At 37.4% G+C, this 27,098-nt stretch overlaps 1 protein-coding gene across 17 annotated transcripts in view; it reads right to left on the bottom strand.

The window, feature by feature from the left end:
• Elavl2 (ELAV like RNA binding protein 2) overlaps positions 1-27,098 on the bottom strand; it is a 168,747-nt gene that overhangs the window by 111,477 nt on the left and 30,172 nt on the right. Inside the window, exon 1 of one of the 17 annotated variants that reach the window (XM_010627002.2) lies at positions 26,885-27,066. The exons of 15 other annotated variants lie outside the window; for them this stretch is intronic. The gene's annotated coding sequence lies outside the window, so the exon portion shown is untranslated. Of the gene's footprint in view, positions 1-17,216; positions 17,276-26,884; positions 27,067-27,098 lie in introns of those variants that run through there. One more of the 17 variants, XM_010627001.3, reaches the window with a different exon arrangement.

The raw sequence follows: 27,098 nt of genomic DNA on the forward strand, positions 1-27,098 counted from the left end.
CAAAAAAAAAAAAAAAAAACCCTGCCCAGATCAAAATGTTCCACAGCCATTCTGTAAGTATATTGTGCATTTTCCTACTCTCTTCTTTTTATTCTTACTATGGCACTAATTTAGAAAATCCTCTGTGATTATCTCCTCTTTCTAAATGGTGGCATTGTAAGAGAGAAGTTAATGAAGAGCATTACACAATCATGAGTAGCCGTGACATAAGATTCCTAACATGCTGCTTTGCCACACAAATAGGCATCTGGGATCACCAAATCATCTGCCAGGTGCTAACACAAGATCCCAAAGATGATACCATCTACTGAGAGAAATAATAAAAGTAGCATTTTAGGATTTAAAAAATCACAAATTTTATGATATGCCGATGAACTCTGTAACATGTCCAGATTATGGATGGAATGAAGGAAGAGAAAACTCATGAGACTTTGGCTGGTCTTTGAAAACAGGCATGTGAAAATAAAGCCAAGGCTGTTTAATTTTCATAACACAGGAAAATTTCAGCTCCATATGAGCAGGAAATGGTGTAGATGTGACACAAATGAAATTCAAAAGGTTTTCAGGGGCTCACAACCACCCCTGAATATCATCCTAAGCACCGCATAAAGTTTAGGAGCTATGATGGGTATCCTTGAGATTTGATCTCCAAGTTCAACCAGTTTGCTCTAAAACCCTCTCTCCAAAGTCAACATTTAAAATCCCAGTAACCAAACCTCCTAAGGAGTCTCTCAGATTTTCCCAATTTTCACGTCCCTTCCCCTATCAACTCTCCAAACAACATCATACAAACCTCTTCAACACTATGAGAACATAACTGACTTTTATAACCAACACTGGATCCTTACTCGTTTTTATCATGTGGGTGGCGTAACTGATAATAATATATCAAGATTTCCAACAAACTGAATACCTTGCTCTTGATTTTATATGCCCAAACAGCCTCTGTCCCATTCACTAGACTTTCTACTTCCATACTTTCGTAACTGCTATTTTCTCCACTTGGTATCTTCTACATACTAGTTCCAATCCATACCCATGGCCTTCCATGATAACAAACTTTGTTTAGCCCTTTAAAAATAGTCCTTCACGTATCTCTGTAATATTATGTCTTTAAGTCAATGTTAAGTGAAATAAATCATACACACAACCTTAAATATCATGCTGTTTCTAGGAGAAACCGAAAGTAAAAACAGACCAAAATAAAAGATAATATGAAGTAGAGAGATATACTGTTCTCAGCGGGGAAGGAGAGCAAGAGATGGAGAAGTAGGAGAAAAGGAGGGAAGGCATAAGGGATGAAAAAAGGGAACCAGGATGTGTTACGTACATGTACCAATTCACACAAGGAATGTAAACATTACATACTGCAAAAATGTACCAAAAAAGGGGTGGAGGCAGTTAAGGGATGGGAAGAGAAAGGCAAGGGAAAGGGAATTTAAAAAAAGAATTGAGATATGTTATGTATATTACCAACTTCCCACAAGGAATGTAAATATTATGTAATATACACACGCTAATAAAATAATAATTCAAAATTTTTAAAACAGTTCTCCAGAAGCTCTTTCCTGTGTAAAACAGCATGCACTGTATAAAACAGATGATTTTTAAGAACCCACCAATACTTCACCTTGGTTGTAGAGAACCAACCAAGGTAGAAATTTAAATTCTAGAAGAGCCTTAGCTCTTCCATCACTCTAACCAAGTTAATATGATGTATGTCACTGTAGTTAAGTGTTCCCAGTGATCTCCAAGGTCAGTCACTAGTAAGAGGACTCAAGCTGCCTAATGAGGTTCCCTTTCTCCTTTTAACTTAGGTGTGACAGTGAAAGGAAAGGATACCAAGCAGACCTACAATCCGATCTCAGAATCAGGTGCAAAATAACAGCATAACACTCAGGGACTTCAGTGACTGTTTCCTGGAACACCAAGTGCCCAAGAGGGCTGGGCCATTAGCTTCCCATCAAGAAGAGAAAAGAACCACCCACTTAAGCTGACAGATTGACTGTTAACACATGTACAGCAGGCCTCTTGCAGGAGCAAAGGCAAGCTATCCTGCCAAAGTTCTTAAAAGCTTCCGTGGACAATTTTTTAAAGGGGTAAAAGAGATTTATTCTAATCCATCCTTGATAAATAACCCCCTAACTCAAATTCAAGGCTAATTAAGGTATGTTTCAGTTTTTTAAAATACCTGAAGTTTCAGAATTCTCAAATATCAAATATTTTCACTACAAATAACCACATGAGTAAAACAAATTATTAAAATTCCAGAAAGCTTGTATAATCAATCCCTAGTACTTAAGAAAATCATTTGAAAATTCATGTGGTTAAATGTAACCTGATTTTTCCAAAGCCAGGACACCAACCACTTGCCCCCTAAAGTCTGGGAAAATTTCCCGACCAATGTAATGCAGATAAAACATGTCAAAGTAGACATTAACATTTTCATCCTTTACCATTTCAATAAGCAGAAAGCCATGCATGTGAAATATACATAGCTCCTAGAAAAATAAAATTCAACAAAAGGTAAAAAGATTAACACTTTTCCTGTCCTGTCCCAAATTTTCCTCATTTTATCTTCTTTGTTGGTGGTGGTTTTTTGAGAAAGGGTCTCACTATGCAGTTGAGACTGACCTGGAATTCACTGTGTAGCCCAGGCTAGTATCAAATCCTCCTGCCTCTGTACCACCGTGCCCGGCTTCCTCATTTTATCTTAAACATACAAAGAAAACACTTGCATATGTGCCCTAAAGTTTAAGTATCAAAAGAAACTACAATAATAAAACAAAATTATTGTTTCTTATATGTTAACAGAAAACTAGTACTTCCAAAGATAACTTCTGAAAACAAGCCCCTACTTTCATAGACTGCATCATGATTAAATGAGTAGTGTTTTTATACTTTATGTAAAGATTCTCTAAGAGTCCAAGATTTTACCAGTGACGGATAAGAACAGCAAAGACAGCATTTTAAGTCTTGGAAAATAATATACCTGTAGTCATCAATATATAAAATATATACGTGAGACTGAGCCAGGCATGGTGGCTCATTCCTGTAACCCAGCACTGTGAAAGGCTGAGGCAGAAGGATTGGAAGTGTGAAACCACCTTGGGCAACATAGGCTGGAGATGTAGCTCAGTGTGAAAGCTCAACTCAACTCCCAGTGGTGGGGTGAAATGAAATTTTAGTATCTCAAGACTCCACATATTTAAGAAACAATATCCCTTTATTCATTACAAAGCTGAGATTAAAAACAAGACATTTAATGGCAAAGTATTCTCTCCCAAAAGTTGGTTTAGTGCTTCCAGGAAAGTATTTCCAAGAGCTTAATGATCATTTTTAATACTGACTCCTCTTTGCAGCCTACTCTATGACACCACCACCTCCTTATAAACTGGAAAAAAATGTTTAGGGGATCCCTAAATTACTTTCTTGATCTCAGTATTTCTCCCCTGCCAGACTTTGGAATAAACAAAGACCATGTACCCATTTTAGTTCCTGGGCTTTCTGCCGAGTCTTAATTTTATTTTAGACAAAAATTTAGAGTACAATACTTCAGTGATCCGTGGAAGGATTAATCCAAAAGCCAAATATCAAATGATGAACATTCTAGGTGCTACTGTAAAATGTTAGTGTTAGAATGTTGATGGATGATGGTAAAGCAAAACTATGGGTCAAGTCCTGGTCGCTGGGCTTTCATTGAGCTATTACAGTTCTCGTTATTTACAAATGTTGGGACCTTATTACATATAAAAGCTCTTAGTTCCAATAAGCTCTGGGTAAGGTACTATCTCCATTTTAAAAACCTCTTGCTCACAATTACCATCCATTTGAGGAGTAATTTGACCCATACTCTGTCCTTTGAGACATTACATAAAAGGATTCTCACCTACTCAAAAATCAATCTTTTCAATTAGATGAAAACTTAATGAAAGCTGAGATCATCTTGATGAAAGCAAAATACTGCCAAAAGGCAGAAAACAGCTTCACACTCTAACGGTAAACCCTCAAATTTGCCAGATTATAATTGTGCTGTTCAGTCACTGCGATCCAAAGATGTGTGCTTCATTTCACTAGGACAATGACTTTAAGATATCCAAGGTTACCAACCTTACAGGAAGCCCTGACACTAGTATTACCAGATATACACTCCATACAAAAGGTATTCTGGGAACAAATGAACTTATCTAAGTCCTTTGTACAGGTTACCCTATTGATCCAAAATTGTGATTGTGAAATATAATAAAGAAAATGAATTTGGGCTTAACTACTCATTGCATGTTCATTTTCCTCATGGGCAGTAGTATAGGTGAATTTGAGTTAATTATAAAGAATGAGGCCAGGCATAACGGAGTACAAAACTAGTTGATGTAGAGTCAACTCACAAGCATGACTTGGTAGCCAATTTAGCAAAGTAGACACAAGCTGAATTAACCTGACCTTTATGCTTTGATGTCCTGATCTGCACCATTTGCCCAGCTAGACTCTAACAATAGGATTTAGAGACAAAAATAAACCAAAATCCAGAATGAAATCTAACTTTCACATAAGCCCAAAATCTACAAACCTTTTCCAAATATTGCAAACTTCAAGCCCTACCATGGTAAAACTATTCTCTAAAACTCCCAAAACATAAGCAACCCTGAAATAAATGCGAACTCACACAGTAAGTCCTTAATAGATCACAGGAGCTGTACATATAGATATAGATATAGATATAGATAAGCACAAACCAAGTGAAGAAATGTCTAAGTCATCTTCACATTATATGGTAAATCACATATAATACACACTTAAATGACCCTCAGATCCCAAGTATTAGAAATTTAAAACTGAAAATTACAGTGCTAGAGGTCAAGGTCAGGAGGGTATGAAAACAACAAAATTTATAAAATGCTGAGGCATCATGTAGAGAGTCATATGAAATACATGTGTGAATAAAAGGCATGGAGTAAGAATTCACTGGGCATATTAAATGATAATTTATTTGGCCTCTTCATAAAATAAATATTGCAGTTGGCAAAAAATGGGGAACTCTGAATGCATGAAAGAGAGTGCTTGAAAAATTTGTTCTACAGGCAACAGAAAGCCACTGAAGGTTTCAGGCAGGGGTGACAAGAGCCAAAGTTGCCTTTTTTGTGTTTCTTACAAATGTGACAAAATCTGCAATTTATTCTTATCTGAAGAGACAGTTCATAAAACCAATGCTAAAAAAGTTACAACACCAAAAACTGTTCCCCTATTCATAATTCACATCTACTATCTTGACACAGATTATTCTAGAATCATTACTAAGATCACACATTTTGGATCCACAGCTTTAGTGAGTTTTAATTCTAGCTCTGTCTTGGACCAGTCACTTAAACCACCATGTGCTATATAGTTTGCTTATTTGTAAAATGGGGAAACAGATCCTACCTACATCTCAGAGTTCTATGAGAAACAAAATGAGTAAATGCATATATTGCTTAGGACAGTGTCTGGTATAAAGAAAAAGGTTCAGGTAATATAGATACAACCACATATATGTAGCCTAACCTTTGACATCTGATCTGTTACTATGGTATTTCATACAAAACTAAGAATGTTGATTCAGGAATTTTTGTAGGAGGATACTTGTGTGAGAAACGAGGGAAGGGAGAGATCATACTGTTTTGTTCCTAATCCTTCCAAACTTACAAGCTAAAAGTTACATCCTCAGATGAACACATTTTGCAATATGCCTTGTCCATTTTTCACCTCTTAATGGCTTAAAATAGCTCCCAGGCACACATATAATTAAAATTCATTACTGCAAAAGACTGCTTTAGGAAATCAGGCAATCAAATCTGCTATCACCCATTTTTTATAGATAGATATAATTACAACCTAATAGGCATCATTTAATCAAGATTTAACAATTAGGTTCTTAAATCCAAAACTCAATCATTTTTTTCCTTGATAGGTGCACAAAATTTCCTCCCAGGTGGTGGTCATGTAAAATTAAGGCAGGAAGACTATTAAATCCGTTATCATAATGGCTTTCCTAAATACTAATTATTACCCAATTATGACAAGCATAATCAGATGGAGAGCCTAACAAAACCCAATGAGCTCATGGTATATTTTTTTAATTTTATTTTTTACCTCCATCTCCAAATAATTACCTACCAAAAAACAAAGCAAATGTGGGATTTTTTACTTACAATTTCTAAACAAGAAAATAGTCATGAGTAGCAGCACCAACTTTACCTTTGGCTCTAACATCACCAAATCAGACCTTTAAAGTGACCCCATGAATTATCTATTTCCCACCACATTTTACAAGAGAACGTGAGAAGCACAATACTCTCCTAACATACTGGAGTCAAACTAGAACTAAAATTTAAGCGTCACTCTATACAAAACAAGGTTTTGTACTCAAACTCCACCCCACACTATAGGTGGGGGAAAGTGGAATAATTTTCACAGCCTACATTTTTAAGTCTGAAGCTGTCTCTCTAACATCTAATTACAATATCTATCTCCATTTGCAGCTAAATAAGATTAATCCTTAGTCACTGATCCTTAATAGTAACTCCAGCTACTCCCAGCAGCCAACACCCTCATTTGAAAGAATGCAGATCACTAATTAGTGTATCTTCTATTGAAAGCTTCTAATTGCCTTACCACACCCAAGTCCCTTCCGGCTAGACTAAGATTCTTTGCAGGCCTAATATAGGGAGAGAGACACAGTTGGGCAAAAGATCTATTAAGAATTAGAAACCCTTAAGAGTATGGAATAATTGACAATGTGAAATAGGAAGAAAAGGGCTAAATGTGTAGGGGAAGTGGGAAGGGTAGGGGAAAGGAAATAGGGAAAAGAAAACATGAGAAAATTTAAAAATGGAAAAAAAAAAGTTTTCATAAATAGGAAAGGGTGGAGGGGTGAAGGGAGGGCAGTGGTATGGGGAAAAAATGAGAACCAAGACCTGTCATGTAAAGAAGGTACAAGATGCCAATGATGAATGTAACTGTAGTGTATACCTAAAATGTACCAATAAACTCAATGAGAGGGAAAAAAAAATTAGAAACCTTGAAAGTGCTCATCATTAAAAAGAGAAATCCAAGTCCTATAGTTTCTGCATTCTTCCCTTCCCCAAGCTGGAGAGGTACCCCCAGCAAATCTAAACCAAGTCCTTGCTTTTAAAACAGTCATCCAAAGGCTCTGTAAGTGCAAAGACTGAATGAAAGTTTCATTCAGTGATGTTTCAAAGATTCTACATATTACAGAAACAAAACCTTTAAAGTCTAATAATTTATCTTACAATAATTTCATTTACACAATTTATCTTCAGCCTTCCAAAGAATTCCCATTCAGATTGAGGAAAAGTAGGTACTGCTTTCGAGAGCTTCGCTTTGAAATATCCACCCCAACCTTTCACAGGTCAGGCATCAAAATGCCCATGTGGTAGATCAGACCATTCAAACAGAGAGGCTGAATAATATGAGCAAAGATTCAATTTTTTCCTATTTTTTCATTACACAGATTAATGTTTCATTTTGGGAGATGTGCACATGTAGTAACATATTTTGATCATGTATACAGACATATTTACACACACATACATACACACACACACACACCCCTTGTCCTGACCTCCCCCTCCTAGTTACACACTGGGCAAGGGTGAGGGGTGGGAGGTACTTCAATGTGTAAAACATAATTGTGCTCATATTCATATTCCTATTACCTGCCCTTACACCCCTCCTCTTATTCCCCACAGGAAGAACAAAATTTTCTCACTTGCCACAAAAACTATGAATCTAGAACCCTCATTTTAAGAAAAATAAGCCAGTTTAGAAAGACAAATGTTGTATGTTCTCTCTAATAAGGGAAAACTAAAAAGGATGACAAGAAGTGAGACTATTAGCCAAGAGGAATGGAATAAGTACTCAAGAAGTCTTAATCCCCTGCCAGCCAACTATCAAATTCTATAAGAGAAGAGCTCCTATCCTTATTCCCAGCTTAACGCTAGCAGATACTGTGTGTAACCAGGCTGTAAACTCAAGGAAGGGCCTGACCACTTCACTCCCCTTCACATCCAGAGACGCAGAGCCCAAGGGCAGCTCTACTCACCAGCATGAGCAAAGAGGCTTGCTGCAACACCCAAAGTGACTCTATCTTTGGAAACTGATCCCCCAGCCCCCTACCTTCTCATTCAAGGATAATATAAGGTTGACAACAGCACCACTTTACTTTTGGTGGGGTGGTACTTTTTTTGAAATACAAGAAAAAATTTTAAAAGCCTTTCAAAGTACACCAGTTAATCCTCTGCTCTTAGAAAAAAAAAAAGTCTCCCTGACTTACATAAAACCTCTACCTCATTTACAAAATGTTTCCCTAACTATTGTAGCCGCTTTCACCAAACCCTCTCCATAATCATTCTTCACTTTTCCTGCCTAGGTGCTGTTTACAGGCGTTAAGCCACTTGAGGGTGGCATCCACATCCTGTCACTTCTGAACTCTCAGAGAGCTACAGCAGTGTTCAACACAGATTCCGAATGCTAATGAAAAGTTCACACAGATTTATATATATATATACATATATATATATAATATATGTATATATATATAATATATATTATATATATTAAAATACTCTGAAAAATACAAGAAAGATCGTCTTTTCAAGTAGTCATTCCATTTTAATAGTATTTTTGAAATTAAAAATATTTAATGCAAATATACACACAGGTAAGGAAAAGTAAATGCTTTAATACTCCTTGCAAGCACAAGGACCAGAGTTTGATCCCCGGAACCAAAAAAAAAAACAATACTTTTAGAGATAGATCTTTCTCAATGATTTTTGCTCCTTGCTTTTTACATTTTAATATCAGTACAAACAGAAATCTTTCTTTATAGATGTCTATATAAGACATACCCTAATTAATTCAACCAATCTACAACAAAATATATATTTTATACAGAAGAGTAAAAATATAAATTTAAAGATAGAAATTGCTAGTCAATTCTGATATTTTTAATTATGCTAGCTGCTGTCAAAAAACAAACTAAAACTCTTTATAGACTATCAATTTCTCATCTCACCAGAGCATCACCTGTACTTTTAAAGTACAGTAGTTTATGACAAGGAGGTTAAGAGAAAGCACGAAAGTCAGAAATCAGCCATAGTCTACTACATTCACCAATCACCACCACTATTCCAAATTTGTTAGGCAACAAACATCTTTACTATCACCTCTGAATGTATAAAATCTGTGTGTTGTTCAACATTGTGGTAAGGGTCCTTCCAGCTCTAACATTCTCTGATGTCCCTGAATTTGCTATATGTAAGAAACCTAGCTGAGCATTGTGGTGTACATCTGAAATACCAGCATGCAGGAGGCTGAGGCAGGAAGATCATAGTGAGTTGCAGGGCCAGCTTGGGCTACATAGTAAGTTTAAAACCAACATGGACTACATAGACAGACCTAACAGATGAGAACAGAAGAGAAATGCAGCCAGGTGGGATGGTGCCCATCTGTAATTCCATTTACTTGTAAGGCCAGCCCAAGCAGTATCATGAGGATTCATCTAAAAAAAAAATGCACTTTAAATATGAAGATTAAGTGCTCATACTTGTGTGCTATTCAGAAACAGACAAAAAAATGCTGGGAGAGTCAAATTGCTGCAATGGGACAGTAAATGTTCTGATAAAATCCCTGCTAGGAATTTGAAAATAGAAACAAAACTGAGCCTGGAGAAAATGACTATCTAATAGGAAAGATAAAAAACCATTTCAAAGCCAAGCATGGTAGCACATGCCTTTAATTTCAACACTCTGAGAGGCTAAGGCAGGAGGGTCATAAGCTCAAGCCCTGCCTAGACCATTTAGCAATTGAGCAAGACCCCGTCAGAAAAAAAAAAAAAAATTTTTTTTTAACCGGGGATCAAACTCAGGTCCTTGTGCTGGTGAGGCAGGCAGCAGAACCACTGAGCTAAAAATCCCCAGCCCAGAAAAAAAATTTTTTTTTAATTTAAAGGCTGTTGATGTAGCTTAGTGTGAAGATAATGAATGGGTTCAATCCCCAGTACCAAAAGTATAAATAAAATTTCAAAACTGGGGGAAAAGGGACTATAGGTATTTGGGGGTTGTCCTAGTTTAAGATAACATCTGAGTAGAAGATGTATACAAGTAGCTAAACGGCTATACCAAGCAAGGTTCAAAGCACACTGATAGCTACTAATTAATAAAGAGTCACACACATCCCTTTCAAGTTTACCATTTCAAAGTGGATGTAAACAGAAGATATAATTTGTTATGCTAAATAAAAGCCTTATTAACAAGAAGTGACAGGATCACAACCTTGCTACTGATAAACTGCCAACATCCAGAGGCATTCAATAAAGGGCTGCCCATTGAACATGCTGCAGCTTTAGAATGAGTTTTAGAACCAGCAGTGCTATGTCAAGGCAGGACTACAACAAGCAGATGGAGCTGCTGCTGCTGCTGCTGCTCTCTGCATTGTGATGATGTGAGTGTGAGCACATGCCGAAGTGTGCACCGCAGAGGTCCTCAGTCCAATAACCCTTCTTCAGGTTAGCAGTACATGGTCACAGCCTTTACCTCAGATCTGCACTTCTCTCTCTGCTTCCAAGCAGAGGCAATGCTGAGCAGAAATCAACCATTCTTCTAACAGCCAGAGGAAGTTTCACAAGGCTATTAAAGGACTGGCCCAGTCGTCACCCCTGGAGCCCTACCTTGTTATTCCTGCCAAACACAACCTCATCAATCCAACCCTGAAGCAGTTGGTATTTTTTGAAGCTACATAAACAGGTCATGAATATATGTAAAAGCATGGTTTCACCCTAGTCAAACTGGTTACCAGCAAGAAGACTACAAATACATAAAGTCTTAATTATTCCCAGGAATGGACGGAAAGAAACGTTGCTGTTAATACAAAAATCACCTTAAAATACTAACTTACCTAAGCATCCAGCACTTAGTTACTATTACATAATAATAAGTGTATCTATAAAAATACAAGAAATGCTCAGTAAAGTCTAAATATTAAGAATTTTATTAACACTAATAATTGCTCCAATATGTAGGTTATAATGCCAACTTCATAATAACCAAAATACAAAGCTAAATATGCCAGTTTAAAAATAATATTGCATACATTATTTACCACCTTCAGTATATCTGATTTTATAACTTTAATCTTTATTTTAAAGGAACATAACTTAATAAAGAAACAGGATCTACTGTGTTCAAGAAACAAACCTGCAAGACACAGTGACTCCATCACGGCATTTCCAATGTAGTTTAGGCAAAAAAAAAACATTTTGGGCCTGGGATTTAACTGTGGTTCTGCCACCTGCCTCGCAACCACAAGGACCAGAGTTCAATCCCTGGTACCAAAACATACACATACACACACACACACACACACATTTTAAAGGGTGATTAAGAACACACTCACCCAAGGTGATGAGAACCTAATACTCAAGCACCCTCTTCTCTTGCCAGTTCCCTGTCATTTCTGCTATCCATTCCAGGACTAACATGAGAATTCAGCTCCTGATCTAAAACTGCCTTTACTTCTCTCTAAATTCCATCAAGTGTGTTTTTTTGTACACCGAAGGAAAAAAAAAAAAGCCTGGAATCTAAAAGCAGTGATGAAATCAGACCCAACTAGAAAAAAAAGTTATATTCATTAGTCAGTATAAAGAAAAAGGCACTCAAAATATTGGTTTTGAATATTGGTTTCAGTCTCTGAAAAGACTGCATAGTCTTAAAATCAAAAGAAAATCTTTTTTAAAAAGAAAACTATTTTAGGTACTACAGTCCACTTCTCTGAGGAAACAGACTTTATATAAGGAAGTTTAATGATAATAAGCCAAGTCAGAAAGATACTACTTTAAAATATCATGGCATACCTTCACAAACTATTTAGAGTTCTGATGATCTGTATGGTACTCCCTTGTCTTTTCTGATTAATATCCCAGACTCTACTGATCTTTTTTTTTTTTCTGGTACCAGGGATCAAACTCAGGACCTTGCGCCCCTGAGCTAAATCCCCAGCCCTAAGACTCTTAATAATCTTACAAACGTGGAATCTTTAGGATTTAGAACTGCAGAAAGCCTTTCAGCTCATCTTAAGAAAAAAAAGGAGAACTGAGAGTATACTTTGGTGGTAAGACGTGTGAGGCACAAGTTCAATCTGTGGCCCCGAAAAAAGAAGGGAAAAGTACTCTTCTATAGTCCTAATGTCTTTCAAGATTCCTATAAAGAAAACTGCCTATGCCTCTTACACTTCAATAAACTTTTCAATTCTAAATATGGTACACTTGGGGTCGGGGATTTAGCTCAGTGCTTCCACGGCCGGCCTTGCAAGAGCAAGGACCTGAGCTCAATTCCTGGTACCTAAATAAATAAAGTACGCTCTTTTACTTTAAATGAATACTAGAAGGAACACGGTATTATAAAGGAATGGTATGGGTTGCCAAGATCTGGCTAAGATACGGGTTATATTAAAAGTTACTCATAAACTAAACAAATAATTCAATCAATGATAAAATACAACTTTGGGTGCACTGAAATCCTTTAAGCAAAGAGCCCAATAGATACTTACATTCTTACTGATTTAATCAACACACACTGGAAAAGTGTTATTAAAAAACCTACTGATGAATTTCATTTTAAAATCAGATATAGACAGCACATTTTCAAAGCCATCAGTAATGAGAATACAAAATGCAGGCAACACAGATCTTACTACTCAATTTGGCATTCACTATATAGCTTCTAGAGTAAAACCTAATTATGTTGTCCTTAAAAGAACATTAAAATTTGTTTTGCAGCTATTTAAAAAAATGTCCAGATCAATGGTGGATTAAAAATCTAGGAGGCACAGACCATCAGAGTTAACCATGAATCTACCAAGAACTGCATTTCTGTGTATGCTAATATCCTAAGCCTATAAAATTAAAGTATGCCTTTATATAAAGGAGTGAGAGAAGCAGGGAGAAAAGATAAGGTCAACAAATGACCTTCCATAACCGTCTCTCCCACCAGGTTAGAAGTCCCACAGGCACTTTAACTTCAGAGCACAAATCTTAAAATGTGTAAGAATTTGTAGAACTTTAACATGTGCCTTTTCCAATAAATTCTAAATTTCATGTCAGAAGATACTAGCTTATTGCAATCATTATCTCTTCGATACATATGGCATACAGTATGAACATAAACATTAACAAGTAAATGACCTTTTGCACACACAAAAAACTAGAAATTCATATATATAATGTGGCAAAATAATTGTTTTTAAACTACTGCAGAATAAAAAAAGACTGGATTGACAATCAAAAACAATGAATCACCAAATAATCAAAAGGAAAGCAAAATATCTTTAAGGTCAGGAAGTCAAACATAATAACATTCATAAAATTTTAAATCTATGAAGATAAGAGGTCTAGAGAAAAGATTAAAAGTTTAAAGATCCTATCAAAAGAATGTGTAGATTCTGCCAAAAAGGCATTGTGAATATTTTCAAATATTCATAAGCAATTTAATAAAATGTCAGTAAATTTGCCTTTCCTTGAGATAATACAAACAGTAAATAAGCTCAAGTAAAAGGAAAAAGAGAGAGCTGCTATAATTTAGGTAAGGTCTATGTTTTAAAATATTTGGTTCCCAAGCTGACACTAGTGGGAGGTCTTGGAACCTTTAGAAGGACCTTGCTCTCTTCCTCTTTGCTTTTCAGTAACAGATTAAGTAGTTCGTTTTTCCACACACTCCCACCATGATGTGCTAAAAACACAGGCCTTAAAACAATTTAGTCATGGACTGCAACTTCCAAACCCACAGCCAAAATAAAACATTTCCCTTTATAAGTTAATGTCAGATATTTTATGTTGATAGAGTAGACTAATACTCCAGCCATAAAGAAAAATTCCTTATAGATAAAGTTCCACAAAACTGCTTAAGGAGACTGAAGTAAAATAAGACAGCACTCAAAATTTAATAAGTCCTTGGGTCTCTTTATGTGTGTGAATTGTTTAAGGAACAAGGAAACATTTTACTCAGTGAAATTTTTGGTAGTTGTGCTAGCTTTCCATCACTGTGACAAAACAATTTGAAGGAAGAACAGTTTATTTTGGATCATGGCTTCAGTCCATGGTAGGCTGGTTCTAAAGGAGAGACATTATAGAAGAAGAGCATAGCAAATGAAAGGAAAGCGACTGATCTCAAGGCAACTTGGAAGCAAGAGAGGGTGAGTGAGGGAGAAAGGGGCCAGGGACAAGATGACATCCCTCCAAAAGATACTGTCCCCAAGGACACCCGACACCATAAATAGGCCCCACCTCCTAGCAGCCATTCAGCTATGAACTCACCAATGGGTTAACCCACTGATGTTAGTGCCCTCATGATCAATCGCATCCCAAAAATCCATTGGCTGACAACTAACCCTTCAACACAATGAGCCTTTTAAAAAACAAATTAGATCTCAACCATTATAGTAGTGTAGGTTTCTTTTTTTTTTTTTTTTTTTTTTTGGTACCGGGGATTGAATTTAGGTCCTTGCACTTGCAAGGCAGGCCACCAAACCGCTGAGCTAAATCCCCAGCCCCAAGGTTTCATTTTTTAATTAAAGCAAAATGGTACACATGCATTAGGTCAAAGTTTAGAACTGTAATATCTTATAAAATGGAATGATGTAAAATGCTCTTCTACTTTAAGTTCTCGACAACTACCTTCCGCTTCATCTTATGATGTCCTGAGTTACAAGTGAACAGTGCGGAACAGCCATATGGCAGGATCCCACCAGATTACCAGTCTCTATTCTACTATAGCATATAACCCATTCAGCCAATTTTATAACAGAGGCACCCACCTGAAATGTGTAAAGAAAATCTGATGACCTTATTTTCCTAGGTTTACATCAGCTTCACACAGTACTAGGATAGCATTTATACTCTAGAAGGAGTTATTAAATAATAAAATAAGGGAGATTATAAATCAAAGACTGTCACCAACACGCAACTACTTAGTTTCTCAATTTTAAGACATCATGGATTGAAAGGTATTATTGCCAACCTCACAGCTTTGGGGGACATGAAACTACACTAAGTGGATATACTTATGAAATTCAAAAATGTGAAAACTGCACATCCAAGATATGAGGAAATAAAGTATTAAAACACTAAACAATTCAGAAAACTAAAAAAGATCCAAGGACTTATTAAATTCTGAGTGCTCTTATTTTACTTCAGTCTCCTTAAGCAGTTACATGGAACCTGTAGACTGAAAGTTTAATAAGATCATGTTATTATTCATGGTTTGCTTAACAGATGCAAATAAAAATATCAATATGACTGTCTAGTACTACATCTTTCTCCATAATACTATCTGTTTTCCAAACTTTGAGTTTATATGAATTAAATAAGTATTTTTTTAAATTTCTACTACAAACATAATAAGCATAAGATAAATATAATAAAAAAGCAGTTATGCCTTTCTAAGGAAGAAAAAAAGATTATTGTGAATCCATATTCTTTCCTATTCACCACCATTTTTTTTCTGACAAAGTTAATTTCACTGTTACAAGGTTGAATTTGATAATTTACTAGACAAAGATGAATCAAAAGCAGTCTCTAATGTGTATTTTGTTGTACAGGTTTGAATACTATATATTCTACTGACCACCTAACTTGGGTTTTGTTGTTGTTTTTGGTTGTTTGTTTTTGGGGGTTTTTTTTGGGGGGTTGCCCCTCACAACAGCCACACTGACATTTCTAAAATCCCATCAGAACTGTGTCACATTTGTTTCAAAAACCTAGCAAATTTAAAAGAATAGCCCATACAGATTTTCTACTACAATGAACTAGGGTTATCTGAATGTCACTTGAAGAATAGAATACAGAGTATTTCAATCTTGTTTCTTGATTTTAACAGTGTCCTAAAATAAAAGTCTGACATTCCCTCACTTATAGAAAATAACCAATCCAAACTTCATATGGTTCCAAAAAGTAATCCTGCAAGTCAAGACTGCCAGCTGGCATCAGGAAGATACCAGCCTGGATGGAATCACTTCCAGAAGTCACCTAGTCACAGCCTTAAAATAATCCATGTGTAAAATTCTGGTTCTGCAAACAAGTGTTAGTTATTCTCCAAGAAATGATGCAGGAACCAGACTGAATCTCTTTAAAAGCACAAATAAATAATCTGGCACAACAGCCCTACCACTGAGGAGCCAAACAAGATGAAGATGAGTCACAGATGTTGCTGGGCGTCACCCCTTATGTCATGAAGCACCACCCCTTTAAAAAGCAAGACATTCTCTAAACAAAGCTGAGCTGCCCCTTAGACTTGCCTCTCTGGTAGAACAACCTTAAAAATCCATCAGCAGAACTGCCAGAAGGACGGAGATCTTCACTTTGGAGTCCATGGGAAAAGGTACAAAACTAGGAATCAGTCTTGAGTCCTGTCCCTACTAAGTGAGGCTCATTCCCCTCAGCTATAAAAAGATTATGCCAGGCAGCTGCAGAGGGCTCCACATCGCTGTGACAGCACCATAATAGAGGAAATGCGCCATCTCCTGGATACGTGGTTCGGGTGGCTCACCACCTTCTACTGTCCATTCCATGTAATATTTTTCTGTCTTCCTAATAGTTAAGTCATTCAGCAACTAAAAACAGAAGATTCTCTGCTGCCCCATTCCAACACACAACCAACCTGACTGACCAATATAAGATTTATTATTTTGCATGCATTCTTAGGAGGCATGATTTAGAAGTTACTATAGATGTTGTATAAAAGGAAATCCAGAAGAGAGCTCTTCACTCTTCCTGTTTAGATCACAAATATTATTCATTATGAAATCAAACACTTTCCCCATTGTACTGGACACAAAACAATGTTTAAAGATTACCTAAATTAAGAAGTGCAAAGAAGATTAAGAAAAACAAGTACAGATCTCCCAACAGTTAGCCAGTTCCAACTGAGGCAAGAAGCCGAGTCTCCAGCAAAGACAAAGCAACACAAGCTGTTCAACTGATTTCCAGAAGGAGAGAGAGAGAGAGAGAGAGAGACAGAGAGAGACAGAGAGAGAGAGAGACAGAGAGAGAGAGAGACAGAGAGAGAGAGGCAGACAGAAACACACACACACACACATGTTCATACACACACAGTCAGACAGACCACCAAGAACTGACATGAAAAAGCTATAGACAGCCACCCTAAGAACACCTGCTCCTGAAGAACATGGCCCTAAGATGTGAGGAAGATCAGAGGAAGTGTAGCTCCATCCCCTGGAAAGCATCCCAGCTTCTGACCTGTTACTTGGCTCTTGCTCCAACAACTACAGTTCTATGAGGAAAACAGTCCAAGAAACAAAATCATTATGACCTCTTAGGTTATCCCCAGAGGAAGTTGCTGGCACATAACAATGTTGAGAGAATAACACTTTGCAGGCAAGGCTGGGCTTCATGTAGTTTCACACACACACACACAAACACACACACACACACACACCTTGGGTGTGCTCCTCTGAGACAATGACAGAATTAAGACAGCCGCAGAGGTATTTTTCTCCTGCCACAACTTAAAACTTGGGAGGTCTTCCATGAATATTTTTTACCTGTGACAGGCTCTTGACAAACCAGGAAACAGTTATTCATACCACAAAACAGAGACTCAAAAGGAACAAAAATGACATAGAAGAAGAGGAAAAAATGGAAGACAAAAACAAAGCAAATGAACACATTAAAAAACGCTGACCAACAAAGCCAGTTTGCAACAACCTAACCTATTTTCCGGATGCCCAGAATACAAAGATATGACCCTTTTCTCGATTTCTCAAGAACTCAGTCTGTGGTATTAAATACTTTGTTGTTGGGGGACTGGATTATGATTTTTTTAATTACCATTTTCTGCCTCCTCACCTTAAGCAGACAGACTAAGAAATACTGTTTGAAGATAAGGACACCCTATCAACTTCTCCAAAGCTTTCTCAGTATCAAGTATTTATTAAAGTGTAATGAAACAATAATGATTATACAAACTTCCTGATTTCTAGGCATAATGACAACATAAAAACATGAAAATTTTCTTTAAAGGAATTTGTAAATGGTCTAAACTCCAAGGTTAAAAACCAACTCAAAGATATCAGTCAATTTTATTGCATAGTAAAAGCTTCATAAGTATGATCCCCAATCTTCAAGGAGATAAAACATGCTTGATTTTTTTTAACCAACACTCAATTCCCCACACCTATACTAATAATTAATATGCCCTGGAGGCTCCTTAACCAACATGCCACAAAGAACATAAAAAAATAAGCAATATATTCACTTAAAAGAATTATTTGTAATTACAGAAAATACTTGGTACCAAGAATTTTTAAGTGCTGCTCGAAAACAAGCTCAGAGAAAGCCAGGGATTTAGCTCAGTGGCACCGAGCCTGCCTTGCAAGCACAAGGTCCTGAGTTCAATCCCTGGTACAGAAAGAAAAGAAAGACAGTTCAGAGGGCCAGGAATGTAGCTCAGGGGAAGCATGCCAGCCTGGCAAGCACAAGGACCTGAGTTCAATACCCAGTATAAAAAAAAAAAGTTCAAAATGTTTCTATCTACAGTAATTTTTAAAAAGTAATTCAAAACTAATTTTTCTTAAGTAGTGGGATTGAACCCAGGGCCTTCACACTGAGCTACCTCAAAGCTACCCCCCTTTCTTTATTTTGAGACAAAGTCTAACTAAATTGTCCAGACTAGGCTCAAACATCCTCCTTCCTCAGCCTCCCTACTTGCTGGGATTAAAGGCACGCACTACCACACCTAACCCTAAACTGATTCTTAAAGTAAAGATATACTTCTACTCACCCTCAAAATAAAAAACGTAGTTGTGCTAGACTGTGCCAATTTTTAAAACTGCCAGCATTAAGCTCCTATTATTCTAGAGAGTTTTGCTAAGATGTTCAATACAGGGAACATTCTGATTCATCATTATAACTGGCCTAGCTCAAGTGGCTGCCAGGAGAGCAAGGTTTTATGGGCATTGTTCATTCTCAGAAGCTACATTAATGCTGGGTTGATAACAAAGATCTTCATATCTGTTTGCCAGATGGAATAAAAAGTTAACTAGAAATGTAAGTGCTTAAAGTCACCAAAAGGAAGGCTCTACACTGACATTTTCTACCTACTTAGCATTCATCTGTATTCAGCTCGGTAGACATTAACACACACCAAAGTTGCTCTCTGCTATTCAAATCATGCTATTATGCTCAGGAGTAGATTAATAATATCCACCTTCCTTATTGTAAAATAAAATTACAGCATTGGTCCAAACATGACATGTGGAACCTCTTTATACTTCGCTGGCACACCAGCTTGCTCTACTGCACACATGGGGAGAAAGCTTTGCTAAAGCTGCCCTGCTACTTCTAGAGGCGGGGAGAAAAGGCTGAAGACTAAAAAGAATAAAGGACGAATGGAGAGGAACACACACACAAACCTCACATCTAGTACCCTGTCCTAGCAGCTCTTTTTTATAGCCATCTGACAGAGGAATTCTTTTCTAAGCTGATCCATCAGCAATGAGATTAGCAGGTGGACCCAGAGCCTCTATCCAACAGCTCACAACATCATATTAGTTTTCACAACACCAAGAAGTTTCCACGGACCCAAAACATCTGAATAAACAGAAGCAGGTAACTGGCAGAGAAAAATCTCCACTCTCAATGGGGACAGGTCTGACATCCCAGAAGGAAGGAGGGAAAGGGTAAGATAGAAGCATGTCTGACAAAAGGAGAAACTTTCGCCATCAGGTTAAAGGAGGATGTGAGTGCGATCTGGCTGCAACATCTGTCACCCCACTGATCACCAGTGTTGATTCGGCTGATCTGGCTGGTTAGGTGGGTGTACCCTTCCTCCTTCCCTGCTTCATGTGTGTCCTGCCCTAAGCTATGCACTTGGTAGAAGAAGCCAACCACCCCTGAGAGAGGAGGACCCGCTCCTCAGTCAAGGGTATATGAGCAAGGGCCGGGGGCGGGGGGGGGTGAGCTCAGTGGTTCCACCACCCACCTCACAAGTGCAAGGGCCAGAGTTCTACCCCAGGTAACAAAAGGGGTGGGGGTATGAGTAGCTGCACTCCCCTGCTAGCACCTCCAAACAAGCTCTCAAGGTTGAAGGAGATGTCCAAGACTTCCCTCACTGAAATAAAGGCGACTACAAGATCTAAATTCATAATGAACAATCTAAATTCAAACATTTTTTGCGAACACAAAGAAAATCAAAATATAAGATCTCTAAAAACTTTATGGGCATTGTTTGTTCTCAGAAGGTACATTAATGCTGGGTTGATTAAAAAAAAAAGATCTTCATATGTTTGCCAGGCAAAACAAAAAGTTAACTAGAAATGCTTTAAAAACTGTAGCAGCAGAGTCATAAATTCAAACAACTACAAGACCAGGTAGTGACTTAACCACATCTCCTTTTAAAAAGAGTTAAAAAATATGGCTCTGAATTTTTATATCTCCCAGCCCTAAATCAGTAATTCACAACTTTTAAAAATACAATTCAGGCCAAATCAAACAGCTCCAGGGCCAAGGATTTTAGCTCAGTGGCACAGCACCTGAACTTGCAAGCCCAAAGTCCTGAGCTCATCCTCAGTAAAGAAAGGGGAAATAGCTCCAGGCCATATGCCACCCCTAAATCACCATTTTGTACCTGTAGCACAAGCAACTTTCCATTGATGCTCATTTCTCCAACAGCAGGGCCTTACTTTATCACAAAAGATACTCTTTTTCTTCAGTGAGTAAAATGTAGCAAAATGCATCAGAGACAATGCAAAAGTTTGAGTGGGAAAAGAAAAGAAAGGGACCAATGAGTAAGTTTAACCTGATCAGGCATTACCAAGACTAGGGCTCAAAAATATAAACAGGGACAGAGGCTAGTACAGAGGACTCACACAGCAGAGAGAAAGGATGGATGAGTTAAAACTCCTTGCAGAGATAATGGAAAGAAAAAGATGGAAAAAAAAGCACTGATGACCATGTGCTTGGGAAAAGTCTATGAGTCACTCACAGCCACAGGTCAAAAACTACCCCAAAGGGTTTAAACCAAGTTAAGTCTGCAGTCAGTAAGCAGTACCTAGGGTGGAGAAAAAGGTGTTGAATAAACTCACACAGAAATAGGCCTTACCTTGGAACAAGTTATAAAAGCTTGTTCACTCTGTTACAAACATTGTATATTTAATACATTCTGAATAGCTGTGCAATAAAAGTAGGTGGGACCACCCCCCCATTTCACCAGAGGCACTTCCTGTAAAGCAGCAGCAGCAGCAGCAGCAGCAGCAGCAGCAGCAGCAGCAGCAGCAGCGAAAGAGAAAAATCTCACTTTTTCTATTTTGAAAAACAGCTCAGAGGAAGCAAGATCAAATGTGATCAGCTCCAGGAATATTTTCCGCACCTAACCAATTCACTGAATTTAATTCCAAATACACTGTGATTTATTTGCTTTGAGAAGTATCTCTGTACTTCTGATGTACAGAAATGATGCCTAAAGAATAAAAAGGTGCTAAACAGCCTTTAAAAACTGAACAAGTGACCAATTTCCAATAACTTACTTGTCAAGGCATCCATCAGTGACTTTTCACTTGGGGTGGTAAGAAGGAAACGAAGCAGAGGGAAAATGTATTTCTATAAAACCTCCATCTTGTTATATTTAAGAATAGGCCATGATAAGAAAATGAAATTCAGATCAAGAAAATATGGACTAATTATTTAAATGCTTAAATTTTACAATCTGATTTCTCACTGAAAAAATACAAAAAAATTTAAATTAAGAAATTTATATTCCTGGAATGTTAGCTGGCTAAATTCTCACAATCTCCCATCATTCACATGTCATCTTTTAGCATTATTTACATTTTCAAAGAAAAGACATTTTAAGCTTTCCAATTCCCATCAGAAATATAAATATCTTTATTTCTATACTGAAATGTTCAAAGTCACAACTCTCAAAATCTGGTGCAGTTTTTTTTTCTTAAGAAAAAAACATGTGGCAAAAATAAACATATGATGGTATTTTATAGGCTGCAGTTATAGTTTAGTGGTAGTGTATATACTCTATCTGCAGCACCAAAAAAAAAAGTTTCTAATAATACACTGAAAACCAAAAATGTATAAAACCTAATCTACAATAATCACTTATTACTATCTTTCCAATTCAGGAAACACTGTCCAAAAATCCTGTACTTCAACATGCTCATCTTTAATTTGGTCCCTGAGATGGGGAAAGTGAGGTCTTAATAAAACAAAAAACAAAACAAAACAAACAAACAAAAAAACAGAAATCAAGAATGCAGGTGATTGAGCCAAAACCAGAAAAGAGAAACTTGAGATTTCCAGCCTATTATTTTCCACCTGTCTCTAATAAATTAAGAATTTCACATTAAATGACAAAATCTACTGAGACAACTCAGCAGATAAACTCGCAGCATTGTGCTCACAAGAAGATCTTACACATGTCATTTTTGTTTACAAAAAACAGGATGGATTCTAAAACAAAGTACAGACAGGTAAGCTCGAGTCATCCTTCTAAGAAAACTGAAGACCCACACTGCTAACTCAATGGCAGACAAAAACCCATCTAATGTCTGTGCTCAGCTCCCAGCAGTGCAGGAAGGCCCTTGATTCCTAAAGTCCTGTACAAACACAGTAGAACCTCAATTTAATCTTTACTCCAGATAAGGCAATACAAACTTGTGGAAATTTCTATAAGTGTGTATTTCTCTAGGGAGAAAAGGCCTACAGCTTTCTTCAAATACTCAAACATACTCCCAATATTAACAAATTTAAGTTTACAGTAACTTCACAGTAAGATGATAAAGGAAAGCTAAGAATTCCAAAACAGCTCTCAGCCTCTATTCTTACCAAGAGGTAAAATTAGTCAAGAAAGTATCTACTGAAGTGAAGTAAAGAAGTAAAGCTGAAGTGAGTTGAACTATCACTAACAAAAAGCAAAATGAAATAAAATTAAATCCCACTTGAATGGTTTACTAATTTGATATTTATGAAAATAAAATTTTTGTCACATTCCACTAAGGTAGTGTTTAAAATTGCTGAAATAATGAGCAGCCCAAAACAACAAAATTCTGAAGAAAAGCTAATCATTCCAAATATAAATTTCCTTCTTATAACACAAACTTTCTGGATCAAAGAAAACAGCCTAGTATTAATCTACACTAATATACAAGGGGGCTGGGGATTTGGCTCAGTGGTTCTGCTGCCTGCCTTGCAAGCGTAAGGACCTGACTTCAATCCCCAGTACCAAAACAAAAAACAAACAAACAAAAAAAAAAACTATCACTAATACACAAGGGAAAAATAATATAGAACTACCTTAACAATATGTACCTCGTTCTAAAACAAAACCTGCAGTGTGGACAAAAAAAAAATTTTTTTTGTTTCACCACAAATAAATCTAGTGAGAAAAAATGGCATTTAAAAGAAATCTTTAAAAATGGGAAATGGGTTTGTGAAATATTATTTGTTATTTATTTTAAGTTGCAAAGTGGCACAAAAGAAATAAGTAATATAAATGTACAATTAGAAATAGCAAGTTTTTTTTTAAAAAAGGGGGATTAAAAAAACCCAGTACACTTAACTGAATAAGACAACCTGCAAACCAATTTAGTTTTTTAACCCATGTCACCTATTCTTCTGATCTTCTTGGTTGTTTCATCTTCGCTATTTCCAAAGCCCTATCCTTCCATGCATGAAGATTTTTTACAAGAAGAAAACAGCATTTGTCATCTCAAAAAACTCTTCAGCAATATTCAGAAGGGAAACATGTGCATAAACGTATGAAAAAATTGATGCACTCAAAAGCTAATCCATATCTATAAGAAAACAATACCCTTTCCAAAAATAGACATTTTAATAAAGATCAGTCTCCAAAACCTAACACTAGCATTGAAGGGAAGGATGCACACAAGAATATACCTAGTTCAGCACTGCTCACACAACATTCACCTTCTGTTTTATACCTCTGAATACAAGGCTAGAGATACGGGAAACGATCTTCCCTTAAAATTCTCCTAGTTACCTTGGTAAAATGAAATTTATAATGCACATCATAAAAGCTAAAAGCCAAATCTGTTAATTTCCTGTTAGTGAAATTTTCTCTAAATACTCCATAAATCCTAAGATCTTACTATACTAATTCCTACTTTAAATTCAGACTACAAAAGTTACCACTTAAACTAATATAAAATTTAATTTATATGTATTTTAATACACAAAAGCCTTAAAGCAAATATACCATCTGTGATATAGATATGTATTACATGAAACCCCCAATAATAAACTAGTGCTGTAAACCTGCTAGTATTGCAAACAAAACAAATATACAGAATATACTTCTAAATTAGAAGTAGATGTGGCTGATTTGGCATTAAATTGCAATTTGTGTGTTCTGCAAGTAACCAGACCAGGGAAAACTTCCACAACAGTAAAAAGAAACCAGCCAAAGGAAGTGAACATTCCATGTATTTTGTGTCCTCTGTAGAGCTGGGTGTGGCTTCACCAGGCCACAAAGCCTACAAACATTTCTATATTATATCAACAAAGCACCTAACCAGGATAAACTGCATAATTTTGTGTCCCAGTGCAAAATAAAAATACAAATTATTAAGAATTAAACTGGCGGGGGTGAGGGAGGCAACTGCACAGCTCACAAGCCTCTAAAGCACCCCTTCCTCTAAGCAAGTATACATACTAAAATCACTTTTGGAAAAACAAAAAAAAGACTGAAATGTGATATTGGGCCTGTCCTGCTGAGTAGCCAAGGAAACAGAAACACCTGGGGTGAACTGCTATGGACAGGTTTTCCACAGGGTGGCACACCATCCAGGCCCAGTTATATCCCACTTACAGCCCCCCATAAATCCGCTAAAACCTAACCTGACCACGTTAAGTACCAAAGCTCTCTAGGCTCTCTCACTTTCAAACATGGTGGATGATAAAGGTAACAACAAGGTTATGTGATAGATTTAATAAGGCTCAAATAAGAGAAAAGAATTGACACTACCCATGCAGACAGATCAAAAAGACAAATGGGGTATTTTTGGAATATTCAGTTAGGAGAAAAAAATTACAAATAATTTACCACTGTAGTAACTGTATCATACTAATACCTGAAAGCATCACACATTAAAAAATAATTTTTTTCAGCAAAGAGAAAAGAGTTGATTCCAGCTTAGAAGTATCCTGAATGGCTCTGTCCTGTCCTTTAGAAGTTGAGACTTGCTTCTAGAAGAGAAAATGTTTTTCAAAAATTATATTCATGATCACAAGAAAAGCTCCGAAGCCTGGAAGAGCTGAAGGTGAGTGGTTCAATGGATTCATCCAGGAACATCTGTCTGTGTACAAAGAACCCAAAGGGTGGTTTAAGGGGTTGGATAGCAGATCACTCACACCACTGTTCCTCCTTCACTTATTAGGCAGCTAGGTCTTCACTAAAATCGCAAAAACAGGGACAGGATCTTGTTCCTCTGTTGAAGAAGCGTTAACTACAACCAACCACCAAAAATCCAAAACCAAAAAGGAACTCCAATTAACTAATACATCTTCGGCCTAAAAAAGCATTGTGACGAATTAAAAGGTGGACTGGCAAACACTGACTGGCTCTGGGTACTTGTCCCATACAAAGATTGCAAACTAAAATCACCAATCTCTTGAACCTTAAGGAAAGAGTGTTCACAGCTGAAGTAGCTGACTTGACTTCCTAACAGCATAGCTACATGGTGGACGAAGCACCTAGAGACAGGGAGAAGAAAAGGCTCAAAGGGCAAAAGAAAAACTCACTGCAGGTGAAAAACCCTATCTCCAAAAATGTGGAAGCACAGAGTTACCCAGATAGGTATGCTTTAATCATACAAACACAAATACTTTTCTTGGATGTACTGTGTTTCTTCATAATCTAATTTTTATACCCCGCTCCAACGTTATCTTCCACGTTTTCTTCCCTTTCACTTCCCCCATTTCTAAGAGAATTTAGCCCACAAGTGTACCCTCCACTCGATCTGAGCAGTGTTAAATTAACATTCCTACAACCCTCCTAGAAAGAACAGTCTGAAAACAAATACAGCAAATTCTGGTCTACCCAGGAAAACAGTCACCATTTTGCATACCCAGTGGGCCAGCGGAGACAGGAGATCCAAGAGGGCTTTTCCACTTGCTCACCAAAATGGAGACTCTGAGCCTGCATCCGCCAGAAGCGGACCCAACACAAACGCAAAACTCCGAAGAGTCTGGAAAACTGATTCTTGAGAGAACAGTTTCCAATGGCACCTAGACAGTATTTCAATATTGCTCAAGAGAAGGGGAAATTATCCATCCACCCCCACCAGTATTTGAGGGATTTTAAATTACCTTATTCGCTCTAAGTTCTGAGGCTGAGCTACGTGTTTATTAAGACAAAGTTATGAGAGGTAGGATCACAAGAATATTAAGTTTTACAAAGCTCTTCTGTATTTGCGGGAGGTACACTCTTGCATCTTGGCATTACTAAGCACCGTTCTTCCGGTAAAGGAATAAAAAACAGTAAATCACTAGTAGCAACTCTTTCTTTTCCCACATTTTGAAAAAATGTAGAAAGAAGACAGAAGATGAAATTTTCATAAAGATGGTCTTTGAATATACACACAAATTTAAATGACCATCTGGAAAGTTACAACTCCAGCCTTGCACGTAGCTCACACCTAAAGTCATGCTGTTCTAGCCCTCAAGGATATCGAGTAGGCTTTTCTGTGTAAAAATGGATTACTGGTCATTGTCACGACCGCTGGAGGAGCGCCTGCCGGTGAACTGGGGTGGCCGGTGCACCCCGCTCTTCAGTCTCACCCAAACGTCACTCACCGGCTGCAGCTGGCCGGCCCTCTGGGCCGAGCTAGATGAGGAACTGCAGCAACCCCTTGGAGCGACCTGAATCCCAGAGACCGCCCGGCTGGGCCGAGTCAGCGCTTCCCGCGCAGCGCGGGCTCGTGCGTGGACCGGGATGCGACCTCGCAGGGCTGCGCCAGGGAAGTCACCATTGCTCCTGCCTCGCGCCCACGGCCTCACGTCGTCGTCG

Source organism: Fukomys damarensis, unplaced genomic scaffold (genome assembly GCF_012274545.1).
Source record: "Fukomys damarensis isolate Sample0158 unplaced genomic scaffold, DMR_v1.0_HiC HiC_scaffold_36, whole genome shotgun sequence".
Taxonomy (NCBI): Eukaryota; Metazoa; Chordata; class Mammalia; order Rodentia; family Bathyergidae; genus Fukomys; species Fukomys damarensis.